The sequence below is a fragment of the Marmota flaviventris genome, chromosome 2 (assembly GCF_047511675.1).
Source record: "Marmota flaviventris isolate mMarFla1 chromosome 2, mMarFla1.hap1, whole genome shotgun sequence".
Taxonomy (NCBI): domain Eukaryota; kingdom Metazoa; phylum Chordata; class Mammalia; order Rodentia; family Sciuridae; genus Marmota; species Marmota flaviventris.
The window spans coordinates 53565130-53583536 of NC_092499.1; positions in this window are offsets into that span (position 1 = coordinate 53565130).

The following is an 18407-nucleotide window of genomic DNA, read 5'->3' on the forward strand; positions in this document are numbered from 1 at the left end:
GGTCCATTTATTGATTGGGTCATTTGGTTTTTTGGTGTTAAGTTTTTTGAATTCTTTATATGTCCTGGAGATTAGTGCTCTGACATGTGTGTGGCAAAAATTTCCTCTCAAAATTTTCTCTTTCTTCACCTCATTGTTTCTTTTGCTGAGAAGAAGCTTTTTAATTTGAGTCCATCCCACTTATTAATTCTTTGATTCAGCTATCCCACTTCTCCGTCTATACACAAAGGACTTAAAATCAGCATACTTTACTCATGCAGCCACATCAATGTTCATAGCAGTTCAATTCACAACAGCTAAACTGATGAAGCAACCTGGATGCCCCTCAATAGATGAATGGATAAAGAAACTGTGACATACACACACACACAATGAAATATTGTTCAGCATTAAAACATAATAAAATTATAACATTTGCAGGTAAATGAATGGAGTTGGAGAATATCATTCTAAGCCAAGTAAACCAATCCCCCAAAACCAAAGGCTGAATGTCCTTTCTGATATGTGGATGCTGATCCATGATGGGGAGTGGGGAGGCATGAGAAAAATGAAGGAACCGTGATTGGAAAAAAGGGAGGGAGGGTGGTGAAGGTTCATGGGGGCAGGAAAGATGATCGAATAAGATGGACATCATTACCCTAGGTACATGAATAACTGCACATATGGTGTGACACTACATTGTGTACAACCACTGAAATTAACAGTTGTGCTGAAATTGTGTGCAGTGAATCAAAATGCATTCAACTGTAATATATTCCTAATTAAAATTAATTAATTAAAAAATTACATTCTATATAAGCACTCTTAGAGTTTAGACTGCTATGGTGAATATCAATCTATTTATTAAACAGATCATGAACATTTTCTTCTTTGTCTTAGTTGAAAGAATTCCTAATTTCCATCAATTGGTTAACAACAACAATAACAACAACAACAAAAAAAAACATTTCTTAATACTTTCTGCTGATTACTCCAGAGCTTTCATGTGGACATTTTTTACTAAATATTGGATAAGCAACATAGCATTGTAACATTTTAGATTATAATAAAAATAAACAACTTTCATCTGATTTAACAAATACATGTTATGAGGTAAATTTCTACATAAAGAAAAGAGTTTCATTTAGGTTTACACTTATTTAGAGATACAATTAACAATACAAGTCAGTTTAAAATGATATAGAATCATTTCTTCTGTAAGTCTCAGGCATAAAACTCAGAACTATTACATAAACTTATATATCCAATGGAGAAAGACATTCACCTCAACAGACCTTCCTTGCTCTTGGACTTCAGCTGGGTGTTTTCTTGGAAATTAGTACTTTATTGGTTAATTATGCTCTCCACACTTATTCTGGTGGATGGGCACCAGACTAATGTTTCCTGATGAAAAGTCTGAACCATTCTTACTTTAATTGAAGCATTCTCCTTCAAATGAATTAGATGATAGAAGTTGTGACCTTTTGGTTTTGCTTGTAAACTTGCACTTACTCAAAAATGAAAGTTTTCATTCTATTATGAGCAAATGAGAAAATAAATTTTGAAACTAGTATTAGGGATCCTTTGGTCTCATAGCAAGCTCTACTCCCTGAATATGTGGAGAACAAGTTATTTTATCTCTCAAATGATCTTTATCTTTCCAATATCTTAGTTAAATTTCAGAATGTTTTCTTTTTAGTCAAGAAGATTTTCATTATTTCATATAAACACCTTTTAAAAAATATATCACTTTAAAATAATTACTTCAAATCTGGTTTCTGCATGCATTATACTTATATTTTTAAAGCGAATATATTTAGGTAAAATAACAAGGCATTTCAAGTTTATTTCCACATAAGCTTGCCTACATTAAGATTTTCACAGCAGAAGTTCTATTTCTCACGACATATATTTTTCAGAGAAAACCAGCCTACCAACCTCCAAGCATCTTCCTTCTCTTCCCACAGTTTTGCAGACCTAATCATGAGAAAAGAAAAGCTGACTTGAAAAGTGAATAATTGAGCCTGCAGGATTGGCTAGTGTGAGAAACACACTCACCTGTCTGAACACAAAGTCCAAACACTTTCTGCCAGACCAAGGTAGAGCAGAAAGTGAGGCTTTACTGACAGTCTAGCAAGAGCTGATGTCTGGGAGGAGCAGGCACATCCCAGGGGGTTACAATCAGCATTTCATCCCTTAGAGCGCAAGATTTCTCCCTGAATTCCTCATTGCTATGGGGTACACAGTATTCCTGAATGTTGCCTAAGTTTTACTGACTCCTATTTGGTTATTTAAGTAAATAACACCTTTAGTTGTTCCCACCTCACTTTATTCTTTCCTTTTTGTGATGTGGAGGCCTTTCTGGGATTGAGTGCATTTTGGCATTTACAAAGTTTATCTGTGTTGGTCAGGCCAGCCCCATCCCAGAACCTCCTGTTTGTCAAGGGGCTGTGAGTTTTTCTCACTCTGGTGGTACCTGCTTGCAACTTTCCATATACTTTCCCTTCTGGTTTCTTTTCTTACTTCCCGATTTTACATTTAAGGCTAAATACTGTATTCTGAGAATGGACCACTGGATTTTTCATTTTCTCACAGCTGATGAGTAGAGGTGAAGGTGAAGCCATGGGGATGAAGGACATTCAAAGAGGAGAGACAATGTGTATGTTCTTTCCTTTAAATAATGTCTTCTTATGAGGTCAGTTAAACTGGGGTAAATGGAATGAGGCAAAAGTTTTAAGATATGATATTTAACAAATGTTAAGAAATGCTCTAGAGCTGGGCATGGACCTAAATAATAGAGTACTTGCCTACTATACACAGAATTCTGGGTTCAATTCCCAGCATTAAAAAACAAACAAACAAACAAAAACAAAACAAAAAAACAGAAGATCTATTTTTCTTAATGTTCACTGTAGTCATTATTTTTCCAGTACTTTTGTGTCCCATGGAAGTATGCACTACAATAGCTGTAGAACAGTTGCTCCTCATGGAAAGAGCAGAGATGTACAATAGGGGGACATAGCTGACAAAGAAATGTCAATCCCATCTATTCTAGCAATGTTATATAATTCAAACCACACAGCTTTGTAGTTGTATAATGAGAAGTAAAAAAAAAAATGTTTACCATGTGGCTTCCCTGTGAAGCTGACTCCAACATGTAGATTAGTGTGCAGAAGGACTATTCTGGAATGTACTTCAGATGACTTGTAGAAGGGAAGGGGAGGTATCAGGAATGGACAGGGAAAATTAAGTGACAATGAAGTCCACAGAAAGCCTGGATGGGATAACCCTTTAGAGCTCTCCCTTGTTGGAGTATGAAGACTGGATGCAAGCAACTCTGAGAGGAGCTCTGATATGTGGCAGGATGGCTCCTTTCAGCTGAAGGAATCTGCAGATGGGAGTGACAACTGAGCCATCTGCTTTGGTGTTTCCATAAACTGGGAGATAATCCCTTCATTCTTGAAAGGGAAGCTAGAATGGAATGTACTTTGATATTGGCAAAAGCATTCCACGGTATTTTTTTTTTTTGATCATCTGTTTCTTCTCCCACTTTTCCTCTTCCAACCCATCTTACATTCATCTGCCAACAACAAAAAATGTTCATTTGTTTATGAACCTACAGAATGTCCCCAACAGTATTTTCAACCAAGTTTTAGTAATTAAATTTCATTGTCTCTTTTCATCTGCTCTTTCCCTTATTAGAATAATTTTTTGTCTTCTTATCCCCTACAAAAAGAATTGTGTATTATAAAAATAAAGGGTTATGCATATACTTTCACACAAAAAAATGGTAAATATTGGAGGAGATAAGCAAATTGAACTTGATTTAAATATCACACAAAATATAAATGAATCAAAAATACATTGCATGACAGTCATAAATATGTATAATTTTTATGTCGGTAGGTATATCCGTTAAAAACTATAAAAAGTTAAATAAATATCTTTGGACTATTCCTTGAAGGCAAATGTTAATTATAGATTATTAATCTCTGCTCTTACCATTTTGATCACCTCATAACTATTTTCTTCCCCTTTCCACATCAGTTTGGGTTTCATTTCTTGCATGACATTCCCTGACCTAATTTTCTTCCTTAAGTATTTTCCTTAACCTTAATGCCCTGATATTCTGTGTTGAGAGCCATAGCCGAAGGGGCCCCAGCAAACTTTCAGACTGCCAGCTGATGATTGGCTCACAGCGGCCCCAGCAACTTCTAGCTGATTGGCTCCTCTGCAGTGATGCTCATTGGGCTGTTTCCCCGCCCTTTCAAACTACAGAGCTGCTCATTGGGGGACTTTTTTTGGCTCCGCCCACACGACCCAGCCAATCGGCCTCAAGAGCAGGAGGAGTGGGGGAGGTGGAGAGGCTTGTGGGAATCCGGTGGTGGCAGTTGGGCTCTGAAGGTTTTTCCTGAGGAGCTGTTTTGTTTGGCATGTGTGGTTCTAAAAATAAAGTTCCTTTCTTTTGACAAGTGGCTCCTGAATTGTGCCCAGCCAGACTGTGGCAATTCTGTACCATATGATAAAAGTCTACAAATTTTGAAAAAAATTGCATTGAATCTTTAGCTAGGGCACTAAAGACCAAGATTATGGAGGGTGGACTTTGTCTTTTTGTTTTATTTTTTGTCATAGTAGCTAAGAAATTGTTAGGTGCTATAAAGGATACACAAAAAAATTATGATACTTATCTCACTAAATTTTGTTCTTTATCTTTGAATGACTTTGATGTGATTTAGTATAATAGCTCCTTCCTCTGAAGTCTCAAATCTTTCATCTATTCCTCTCATAAACAACAGGCATTTATCTTCTATTTACTAGCATAAATGTTTTCTCTTAATATTTTATAATATTAATACTTTATAAGTATTGCTTATCTTTTTCTCCCCACCACTTTTTAATCTTGAGTATCAGTGTATTGCTTTTTCATGTAGAAGAATTAAAAATATGTTTAAGATAATGCAATATAAACAGAGTTTAAAGGGGACATAGGCCAGAAATGGGTGCATTTTCTAAAGAAAATAAAAGATGATTAATCATAAATTGCTTTTTGTTTAAATTAATTATGAAGGGCATTTCTTAATTTATTGTTATTTTGGAGGAAAAACAGACAGCTGCCATTATCATCAATATTGTATTATGTTTTATGAGCATATTTTGTTAAATATAGAATATCAGAATTGATGCCAATGATTCTCTTAAAATTGCTTTAAATAATTGCAAAGAAAAGACTATATGTCAACTTAACTGTATCACTTACTGTATTTAGTAATTAATGCCATATGAGAAGGCAACATTTTTTCATGTGTATTGACTTTACTTAATCAAAGCCATATTATATAAAGATTTTCCTGTCCATACATTAAAAAGTAACAATCCACTATTTTCTTTTTCTTTATGCTTAACAGTGAAATGTGACATCCAAAAGTCTATGTAAAATTCCTCCCTGCTTGGGGCTTTTCTCACAAGCTCTTCCAAATATCTGCTCACACACTATTTTGCCACAAATTTGTAATTTTGTGCACTGCAAGTGTACTATAAGAATTAATATATCTGAGGACATAGAAGATAAAATGAAAGATTCTTGATTTAAAAAGTCACTCAGGTAAAGTAAGCATCAGGTTCAATGTTATGATTCACACAATTTCATCTCCAGATTAATTTCCATACTTTTTCTATTATAGGTGTAATAGTTAATCATTATATTAATATTAAAGTAGGGAAAATACAATATATAATAGGAATATAAAATCCTAGTAAACTTTAAAAATATTAAGAGTAGTCAAATTGACCCTAGACCTACTATTTTAACAGGTCAAATACATTTTGTGGTCTTTCTTTTTTCATTTTTCTAAGGATAGTGACACATGTTTTAATTAGATTTTATATTGAATTTGTAACTTTGAAGTTCCTTTTTCCATGTAAATTGAAGCATTTATCATATTGATGAAATTATCATCTATCTATAATTGTGCAAACAGATATAAATAAATAAATTATTCTGCATAAATGAGAAGTGGAAACAAAGAATCCTGTATAGCTTAGAGAGATGGCAAAATTGTGCCCATTTACAATTTTTACTTCTGTTTGTAATTATGACTTATTTATGTATTGGTACTGGGAATTGAACCCAGGGCCTTGCACATGCTAGGCTAGAGTTCTTTCACTGAGTTACATCCACAGCTCTTTTTATTTTTTTATTTTAAGACAAGATCTCGCTAAGTTGCCTAGATTTGTTTCAAACATGAGATCCTTCTCTCTTAGCATCTGGAGTCCCTGGGATTAAAGGTGTGTTCCACCAAGCCTGGTATGTAACCATGCCCTTGGCCCATAGTGTCTTTCCTATACGGGCTTGGTCATTTGATCAGTTTTGGCCAATAAAATAAGGCAGTAATGGCACTGTGGTGGTGCTAAGCTCAGACCTCAAGAGGTCATGAGTGTTTCTACCTGCTGTTTTGTTCTCCATTCATTGCCATTAGGAATTCCCTGCATGGCTGTTGGAAGATTCAACATGAAGAGAGAGCAGGGACCCCATTTTCCCCAGTAGATATTCAGGTGCATAAGTCACCTGCCTTGAGCTGCATGACCATTAATTCAGGTTTCTGGACCAGGCAGTGAGGGGATGGAGAAAAGATAAACATGCACAAATACAAAAAAAGCTGCATCTTGGTGGTTGACTACTCCTTGATAGGGAGAGAGTGACACATAACAAGCTCAGCAAGTTTATCAAATAGGTATAAACATCAGAAAGACGTGTTGTGAGAAAGTTTCTTCAAAGTAAGCAGAACCAAGGCCCTGAGTATGAGCAGCCTGGTTATGATTATCAGCTTGTTCCCATAACTTCCAACCCCCAAGCTTCTGGCATCAGAACCTCAAGGTCAAGAACTGAATAGCTCTGTGGTTATTACAGAATCCCCTATTGAAGAGGCCATCACCATAGCAACTGGGCAGTCTCAAGTTGATGCCTTTGAACCAAGAGTTCCCAAGATAGGCATTGCCTCTGTCACAGGGCAGTACAAGATCTATAATTCTCATTGCTCCCCAAAGTCACCTCTACCAGAACCAACAGAACATTCCATTTATGGGTACCATTAATTGTCAATCCATAGACTTATAAGCTAGATAATGCTTAGGTACATATCAAAGAGATTTTTGAAAGTAATACAAAATATTGTGATAATACATGCACCTTCAGTGCTGTAGAAGAAGTCTGGATCATCCATTCCTATCCCTAAGGTGACATAATTTAACTTCCAGTGTAAATGTATTACTATCGATTGTTTATATTAGCTTGTATGTTTCTCTAGCACTTCTCATATTTACTATGTCTTTTGAGCATGCTTTCTCAGATAAAAAGTCATGAAAATGAAATAGGATAAAATGAAAAAGAAGCTATGAAAAATAAATGAATTTTGTTAAATTAAACATGCTGGGGTTGAGGTTCAGTGGTAGAGTGCTTGTCTAACATGCATGAAGCACCAGTTTCGATCCCCAGCACCACATAAAAAACTAAATAAACAAAATAAAGGTGTGTGTCCACCTATAACTAAAAAAAATAAAATTAAATTAAAAAATTTTAAAAATGCAGAATTTATTATTCCTAAAAATATATTAAATATTAATATTTTAATGAAGCAAAATCAGTAACCTATACTTTCGCTATTCTGATTTCAATTTTTAGACATAGGTCACAAGACCCATTTCTAATATAACACTAATGCATATTTTTTATTGATAGTGTATGCCTGTGTGTATGTGTGTGTGTGTATGTGTGTGTGTGTGTTGTGTATGTGTGTAAAAAGAGAAGAAATATTTTATGGTTTAAGACTTTTGTTTAAAATTCAATAAGATTCTTTAATAAATATTTGTTATTTCTTTGGCATATCTGAGTTCTTAAAACCTTTGGATAATGAGCATGATTAAGGTTAAGGGTGAGAGAAGAATGTGCTGGTAATTGTGTAAAGTGGCAACACATTATCAGTTTAGATTTGTTCTCAGATCAATTTTAATAAAAGTCTATATGATCACGAGACTCTAGAAATTAGTCCTGCAGAAGCTATTTGTATATGAGAGCCTCATAGAAAGTCTTTATGTGCCTTAGGACACCAGGTTAAATAGTTCTTGAGGAAAATATCATTCATTCATTCATTCATTTATTCTAATTAGTTATACATGACAGTAGAATGAATTTTGACACATCATACATAAATGGAGTATAACTTCTCATTCTTCTGGTTGTACATGATATAGAGTTACACCAGTGGTGTAATCATATAGGCACATAGGATAATAATGTCCCATTCATTCTACTATCCTTCCTACCCTCACCCTCCCCTCCCTTCACTCCCCTCTGTCTAACCCAAAGTACCTCTATTCTTTACTAGTTGCCCACTCCTCCCTTATTTTGAATTAGCATTCCCATATCAGAGAAATCATTTGGACTTTGGTCTTTGGGATTGGTTTATTTTGCTTAGCATAATATTCTCTAGCTGTATCCATTTACTGACAAATGCCATAATTTTCATTCTTCTTTATGTCTGAGTAATGTTTCATTGTGTATATATGCCACATTTCCTTTATCCATTCATCTGTTGAAGGGCACCTAGGTTGGTTCCACAGTTTAGCTATGGTGAATTGAGCTTCTATAAACATTGATGTGACTGCATCTGTCTAGTATGCTGATTTTAAGTTCTTTGGGTATAATCTATGGAGTGGGATAACTGGGTGAAATGGTGGTTCCATTTCAAGTTTTCTGAGGACTCTCCAGACTGCTTTCCATAGTGGATGAACGAATTTACAGTTCTTTCCCATATCAGGAGGAAAATATTTGAGAAAAAACAGGATAGTATCACCAAAATTCCTTAAAAAGCATATTATTTCATTAAAGTCGCATGATTGAGTGAAACTGCACTCTATAGGGACAAGACTGTAGATGATTAGATGCTAAGATAAGCAATCCCAGCAATTTAGTATTAAGGAAAAAGAAAACAAAAGTATTTAAAGGTATAATATAACACATCATAAAATCATACATTTTTACATACCAAAAACCTGTTAATGAACATTTAAATGTTTAATATTTCTGAACAAAATCAGATTGAAGCTGCTATGTGCTATTTACCTTAAACTTCATAGTATATCCCTAGTAGCTGAAAGCTCCTCCCCCCCCAAAAAAAAAACTTTTTAAATTCAAATCAGTCAGATTCAGGGCAAAGGCAGTATGCCTAGTTATAAAAACCACATGTTCAGGAGCAGTTTGCCTGTGTCTGAATCTTAGCTCTTCTGTTAAGTAGTATCTCAGGCAATTTGTTTAATTTACCCCTACCTCAGTTTCCTCATCTGTGAAATAAAAGGCTTAGGTGTACCTATTCCACTGTTATTGTTGATTAATATAAACCATATAAAACACTATCAGATATGTCCTTAACACTTTCCAAATGCTAGTGATCTTTAAATAAGCAGTATTTTCTGGAGTCACTAATATGTTTTACCTAAAAAAAAAATTAGAAAAGTTTGCATTTCTTTTCTCTACTTATTATAGAAGATAGCTAATTTTCAAATCTCAGGTGCCTTTATCCATTCACAAAGTGTAAACAATGACAGTTGAGCACATGCTGCTGGAAAACTTATGTGGATTTTAGCAGATCTGCTGAGGAGATTTAGAATATTCTTAAAGGTTCCAAAAATTGATTGACAGTTTTCTTTTTATATCTTTCTAATAAAGACCAAGTTTGTAATATATTCCATGTGCTATATTAAGACAGTTGTTAGCATAAAATAGTAAAGAGGAGAAAATCTAGTCTGAATATTCTCTAGACTTAAAAAGCTAGTCATTGCTATCTTTACCATCATCATCACCAATACCAACAACAAAAATATATATACACAATGATCATTGCACTGTTTTGAGGTGACCATGAAAGCTGTGGAAATGTTTTGAATAGTTTATTTCTCAAAGAAAATTCTAAGTAAACTTAATTCAACATCATTTTACAATAAACCAGAATATTTTCTTAAACACATTTAGATTTTAATATGAAGAACAAAAGAATTACAACTTTAATAGTTAATATTCTTTGAGGTTAAAACTTTAACATGCAAATGAAAATAATTGTTTAGTGTGATGAATATATACACATGAATCTGTTATTTTAGAAGGTGCAGGTAGCTGTAGAGCATACTTACTTGCTTTTTTTTAAGATCTGAAGATTATTTTTGTCATTTTTATTTATTATAGAAATTTTATTAAATTATCCTCTATCGAGTAGATTTTAGTATGTGCCATTTTCAGATCAGTAATATAATTATACTTTTTTTCTTTGGAAAATATTATCAAATTTATAAGTATATTTTCTATGAGCACATTTTTCAATGTGATTTATAAAAGAAAAACACTAAAATGTGAAGAGCACTTAGTAAAATTATATCATTAGATCAAGCTTAACTGGTCTCCTTTAAACTACAATGTAAAGAGGACTGTGTAAAAGTCATAGTTAATACTGATTCACTTTTTTCATAGCCTTTATGCTTGGACTATTTTTGAACAACATCATTTAAAAATTAATTCTAATCCTAAATGTCCTTTCCCCTCCAGCAGCACTATTATCAGTGTGTTTTGATGATACTCTCCGAATGTCAATGGACTACATCACAGCATATCTACAGAAGTACCATAGGGGGAAAAAAAAACAACAAAATAAATTTTTTTTGTATCTGGTTGACCTGGTATTAGTTTCTCTGCCACCTGTTCTTCAAGATGAAAAGGATTATTGAATTTACTCATTCAATTACACATTAAGCACATTTTTATTGACTTCTTTCTATGTAGCCTACACTGAGTTAGGCTGAATAGTCTTTGTTTTCATGGAGCTTATGGTACAGAGGTTGACAAGGATAAAACATAATCAGGTACAATATGGTGTTTTACATGCCTTATTTATTTAAAAATGAAGTTCTATCTCTTATCCCTCAAAACTATTGCATTGCATTTAGTCTTGATTACCATCAATATCAATATTCCTTCTCCAGTAACTTCCTGATCAATTGTGTACCTCAGGAAGCATGAGTCACAGAACTCAGACTAATGATAAACTTTAGACAATTTCATAATTTTCTCTAAATCTGTCTCCCTTATATCTAACACTGGAATGCAAATCAGATACATATCTCTTCTTTTTCTTGGTCAGAAAAACATTTTCCTGAGGAGTTTCAAATCTCCAATTGAACATTTCACAAGTAGCTGAAATCATGTAGCATCTCTAATTAACTTCTAAAATTCCATATCATGCAGAGAATAACTTGCCCATGGTGATAGTCAAAATAGTGTCAAGTTCATGAGCTGGAGCATAAAAATGTAACTTTTAAGTTAAATTTCACATCAGGGAGTACTTTGGAATTGTGGTGCTATGGGAAATATAAAATTATATAGAGAGATATTTCTTTATGTTACTAGGAAGGAGATGTTTTCCAACTCTATCCATGAGCCAGAACATGTACTCCGTATGTAGTAAAGCAAGAGAATACAGACTCTTGCCTGAGATAGGAAGATTAATCAATAAGCCACTAATATTTTGTCTGTAATATTAGATTGTATTAAACTTCCTAAATGTTGTTATCTTTACCTGTCCCTGGTGCATTTGGAAAAATCAATTACAATACTTTTACTTTGATAAAATATAAAATAGCATTTTACTCTTTTAGATGATATTCTATGCTAAATGATAATGTATGTTAAGGAGATGATACTTAGGAAATAGTTTTTACTCCAATTAGAGACTTTCCATATATTTCTTCTTTACTGCAAATGTTTCATATATCCTTTTCCTGTTAATGTTTTCTATCTTCATTTTGCTCATGGTACCTATTAGCTGCTGCAAGTTTTCACCATTTGATAGTCTTAAAATGTTCAATCTTTGTATGCATGTACATGCTTCATGTGTTTTGGTTAGGTACACTTCCTATTCCCCAAATAAAGGAGAACTCTCATATTTTCTTTTAAAAAAAATTCTTTACAATATATCTATGTTCTGACATTAAATTTTACAGAACATATTTCATATACTCTGCCCAATAATAACTTGTTCCATTACCTATTAAATACTAAATCTTTTCTCTAAGAACCTTTTTGAGTTCTCTGTGTTTCACCTGTCTTACATATATGTTTATAAAGGTGTTTCTTAGCTTTCTTCTTTCTCTCCTACACTGCATTGGTATATAATTTCATGGTTTTTTAATGTTTTCATTTTCTAAGAGCTTTATTTGTTCTGGGTCAAATGTACTCAATTTATATTTTTGTTATGAATATCATAAACAGTTTTAGGCCTTTGAACTTCAATGAAAATATTAGCTTAACTAGTCAAGGTAACAATAAATTTGTTAGGATATTCACTGGAATTGTAGTGATTTTATATAAATTTTTGTAGAATTTCACAAAGGTGTATAATCATCAGCACAATACACATGAACATATAACTTTCTTTACTTTCTTATTAACTTTCAATTAAAAAATTTAGATATTTTTTATTTCTTTCACAAGTTTGTTCTTAGAAAGCTATCTAATTATATATTTTTTAAAGAGAGAGAGATAATTTTTTTAATATTTATTTTTTAATTTTTCAGTGGACACAACATCTTTATTTTATTTTTATGTGGTGCTGAGGATCAAACCCAGTGCCCTGTGCATGCCAGGCGAGCCCACTACTGCTTGAGCCACATCCCCAGCCCCCTAATTATATTTTAGATTATAATTTATAATACTATTTTAAATTCTAAGATTGCATTTTCTATTGCTAGCATAAATATAGAACAAATTTGATTTTTGAAACACTGGTCATGTTTATTTATTGCAATAATTCTCTGTAGATTATTTCAGATGTTAAAAATGTAAAATGGTAAAATCTGCAAATAATTACAATTCTGTTTTTCAATTCTAATATTTATTTTTTATTTACTGTAAAAATGTGCTTGCTAGAATTTTTGGTACAGTATTGAAAAGAGTGGCAATATTGTAATTTAGAAGATTAATCTTTTAATTTTTAATCTATTTTATTTTTTTCATTTTTTATTTTTATTTTCATTGTACAGATTTATGGAGTACAATATGATTACTTCATACACATACAGTGTGTAATGATCAAATCAAGATAGTTACATTCTTATCTACCTAAGCATTTTCTGTAGTTTGATTCTCATAATAATTGCACATATTTATGATATACCATGTAATATTTTAGTACAGCTATACAATATGTGCTGCTCAAGTTGGGATATTTAATGTTTCCATCTCATTATCGTCTCGTTTCCATCTGGTTGGACCCCTTAAACTCATAAACTGCATAACAGCTTATTGTGAATTGCAGTCTCCTACCAACAGTTTGATAGAATAATAGAATTTACTACTTCTGATTAATTGCATAATTGTTAATTTAAATTGTCAACTTAATTGTATTAAGATATATTGAGGATTAAGAATCTTTGCGGGATTATGCTAAGTGAAGCTAGCCAGTCCCTAAAAAACAAATGACAAATGTCTTCTTTGATATAAGGAGAGCAACTAAGAACAGAGCAGAGAGGAAGAGCATGAGAAACAGATTAACATTAAACAGGGAAGAGAGGTGGGAGGGAAAGGGAGAGAGAAGGGAAATTGCACGGAAATGGAAGGAGACCCTCATTGTTATACAAAATTACATATAAGAGGATGTGAGGGGAAAGGAAAAAGAAAAAGAAAGAAAAAAAAGGGAGAGAAATGAATTACAGTAGATGGGGTAGAGAGAGAAGATGGGAGGGGAGGGGAGGGGAAGGGGGATAGTAGAGGATAGGAAAGGTAGCAGAATACAACAGTCACTAGTATGGCAATATGTAAAAACGTGGATGTGTAACCTATGTGATACTGCAATCTGTATACAGGGTAAAAATGGGAGTTCATAACCCACTTGAATCAAATGTATGAAATATGATATGTCAAGAGCTTTGTAATGTTTTGAACAACCAATAAAAAAATAAATAAAAGAAAAAAAAAGAATCTTTGCAGTGTGGCAATGAGCAAATATCTAGGAATGACTGACATGTAAAATAGGGAACTGAAGTAAAGACCCTCCCTAAGTGTGGGCAGCACCATCCAACAAGCTGGAGGCTTGGATGGAAGAAAAGTTGGAAGAACAAAGAAGCAGCTACAAATGCAAGCTCCATTCTTCTTGAATGGGTTCTTGATTACTGCTGCCATCACCTGAGGATATCAGACTTTCACTCCTTCACTCCTCCAAAACAGACTCTGCAGTGATTCTCCAGGGTCTTTCCAAAGGCCTTTGGTTTGAACTAGGGTAGCATCATTGATCCCTCTTGTTCTGAGGTGTCAGCCTCTCAGATTGTGCAGCTACTAGTTCCTCCAGCTCTCCAGTCTAAAGATGGCCATTGTGGACTATCCAGCTTCTGGTTTTGTAAGCCAATCTAATAAATCCTCCTTTTTATAATAATATTTCCAGTTGATTCTGTTCCTCTAGAGAACCCTGACTAATACAAATGGTGTTTGGGTTACTTTTCTCCAACCTCCCACTTTCCTCCAGTCTTCCAATCTACCCACCCTTTGGTAATCATTATTATATATTTTAATTAATCTTATTTTTGGAATTTATATTGCTGTCTCTGATTTATTTTGTTTAACAAAATGTCTTCTAGTACCATCCATTTTGCTAAGAATAATAGGATATTACTTTATAGGTGAATTATATATAATATGTAATATGTGTGTGTATTACTTTTCTTTCTTTTTTTAGGTCATTTTTAAAAATGTATTTATATTCTAATTTGTAATATATGATAGCAGAATACATTACAATTCATATTACACATATAGGAGCACAATTTTTCATTTCTCAGGTTATGTACAAAGTATATTCACACCATTTGTGTCTTCATACATGTACTTAGGGTAATGATATCAATCTCATTCAACCATCTTTTCTATGCCCATGCCCCCTCCCTTTCCCTCCCACTTCTTTGTCCTATGTAGATTCAATGTAATTCTCCCATGAACACTTTCCCAACCCCACTATGAATGAGCCTCCTTATATCAGAGAAAACATTTGGCTTTTTGTGATTGGCTAACTTCACTTAGCATTATATTCTTTAGCTCCATCCATTTAACTGCAAATGCCATGATTTTATTCTCTTTATTGCTGAATAATATTCCATTGTCTTTTACCTGATTGCTGTTTATAATTTCCAGTACTATGTTGAATGAAGTAGGTGAGGGTGAGCATTCTTGTCTTGTTCTAAAGAAAGTATTTGGCTGTTTCCCATTCACTATGTGTATTATGTTAATTGAGTTGCATGTACTGAACCATCCTTGCATTCCTTGGATAAATCCCACTTAATCATGGTGAATGATTTAGTTGACATGATGTTGGACATGGTTTTTATTCAGAGTTTTTACAAATATCTTCATTAGAGATATTGGTCTATAAACTTTCTTCCTTCCTTTCTTCTTCTCCCCCTCACCCCCCTCTCTCCCTTAAGTGCTGTTGTTGTTCTGTCCTTGTCTACTTTGATAGATCAGTAGTGCAGGCCTTGTATAATAAATTTAGAACAATTTCTTTCTCTTCAATTTTTTGCAATAATTAAAAAAGATTTTTTGTATTACTTCTTATTTTCTTTGGAAGAACTCAGCAGTGATTCTGTCTAGTCCAGGAATTGAGCTTGATAGGAGACATTTTATTTTTATTTAATTTCTAATCATTATAGGTATTCTCAGGATTTTCTATTTCATCAGATTTTATCTTGTTAAGGTATATATGTTGAGAAATTTATCCTTGTAAATTTTCAAGTTTTTGGAGTATAATTGTTTCAAATAATTTCTGCAAATATTTTGTTTCTGAGGCATCACTTGTAAGGTTTCTTTTTTTAACTTTGATTTTGAATATTCTCTTTCTTTTTCTCAGTATAGTTAAGTATTTTAAAATCGTTTACTTTTTCAAAGAATGAGTTTTTTGCTTCATTGATCTTCGGTATTGCTTTAGTCTCTATTTGTACTATTTTCTGTGATATTTTTGATTCTTTCCTGCTACTAATTTTGAATTTGGTTAGTTCTTGTTTTTCTCACACCTTGAGGTGATATACTGAGATCATACTACTTTTTTAATGTAGACATTAATTGCTGTAAAGTTTGTTCTTAGCACTAATTTTTCTGTAACCCATAAATTTTAGTATCCATTTTTATTATTTTCCCAAGAAATTACTTTACATTTTCAAGATTATTTTACATTCTTGATTTCTTCTTTGATCTATTGGTTGTGTAAGAGTTGTTTAATTTTTACATATTGGCATAGTGTCCAATACTTTTCTTGTTATTGATTTCTAATTTTATTTCATTGTGGTTAGAAAATTTAATTGATAGGATTTTAATTCCTTTTAAAATTTCTTTAGATTTCTTTTGTGGCCTATCATATGTTCTTTCCTGGATAATATGGCATGTGCTGTTCAGGTGAAAGTACAGTCAGTTGTTTTGGGATGGAATGTACTTGTTATGGTATGTATAAAAAGTATGACCCAAAAGCTCATGTGTGATACACTGTTAGAATTTTCAGATATGAAATTATTAATTTATGAGAGGTATAATCTAAGCAGTAGATTAACCCACTGATATAGATTAATTGGGAGATATAGGTCACTGAGGACCTTTGGGGTTTATATTTTGTCTTTGATGAGCAGAGCTGTCTCTTTATGCTTTCTGATTGCCCTGTCATGAGTTGCTTCCATCTGGATTGCCTTTCTGCAAGATGTTCTGCCTGGAGTTGGGCTCACAGCAATAGTCAGCTGATCATGGACTGAACCTCTGAAACCATGAGCCAAAATAAACTTTTCTTCCTCTACGTTGTTACTGTTCAGGTATGTTGATCAGAGCAATGCAAAACTGATGAAGATAGTACTGCAGATATCTGTTAGATTAGTTCAGTCTAGAGTGAAATTTACTTTAGTATTTGTTGATATATTGTCTGAATAATCTGACCATTTCAAAATAGGGTGTGAAAATACTCTTTTATTTTATTGGAAACCTCTCTCTTCTGGGTCTATTTATTTAACTTTATATATTTGGGTTTTCTGATATTGAATGCATATATGTTTATAATTACTGTTACCTCTTGTTGAATCTACTCTTTTACCATCATAGAATGTCCTTTCTTGTCTCTTTTCTTGATTCAAAGTCTTTTTTTTTTTTTTAAATACGACACAAGCATAGCTTTTCCTGCTTTCTTTTGGCTTCCTTTTTCATGGAATATCTTGTTCCATTCCATCACTTTGGTCTGTGTGTCCTTAGAAGTGTTTTTTTTTTGTAGGTAATACAAAATCGGACTTTTTTTTTTTTTTAATTCATTTGGTTGCTCCAAATTTTTTTTTTAACAATGTTTTACATTTAAGGAAATTATTGATATGCAAAGTCTTACTATAGCCATTTATAATTTGTTTTCTTGTTATAATATAGCACCTTTCTTTCTTCCTCGTTTCTGTTAAGGTTAAATAATGTATGCTAGAAGTGTATTTTGATATTTTGCTTATTATTTTTGGTTTGTCTATCATATAGTTTGCTATATTTGGGGAATGGATGACAGAGACATCACTTGTCCACTGAGGCTGAAGCTAAGCTGTGTAGCACCAAAGTTGTACAGCCACAGGGACTTGTGCAATCTTGGAGTGAGAGGATGCCCAGGCTCACTCCAAGGCTGGTAATGATGTCAGCTGATTCTGGAGTCTGTCCCACCAGGACATAGTTCTATTTCTAGAGCCAGGGCTGGTCCAGAGTATACCTCTGCAAGTTTTTTTCTGGGCATAGAGGTCATTGGGTTCTCTTCAATGCTAGTTCTTAATATGTCAAGACTGGCACTGAGCACACCAAGATAAAGTCCTATGAAAGGTTTGATCCGTACTCTCTGGTGGATGGAATCTTTCTTCCGCCTCTGCCTGTGGAGACTGAAGGAGAGAGAGTAGAGTCAAGCCCTTAGCTGCTTGACTAGTACAATTTCAGTTGCTGAGTTTATGGATACTGATGGGGGCAGGAGTCATGGGGTTCTTTCTGGCACTGGGCTTCATCCTGGTTGTGTGGGTACTGAATTTAAAGCCTAAGGCCTGAGTTTAATTTTTTTCTCCTTTCCCAAAGTGGGAGGTGTCACTCTTTATGCTGCTTACAGTTTGAGGTGTGTTAACATGAGGAAATTTCTTTTCTGCCTTCCTTGATATATCTTTTCAAAATGGCATGGCTTAATTATAATTTTCTTGGTGAATAGGTTAAAAAATTTACAACTTTTTTATATCTTTATAAATCTTTGCTAAACTTCATTTTATTTTGATCTCTGTTGATTTTTAAAAATATTAAAAGGAAAATGACAACTGAAAATATGTGTCTATCTACCTATCTACATACACAATAAACATATACACAC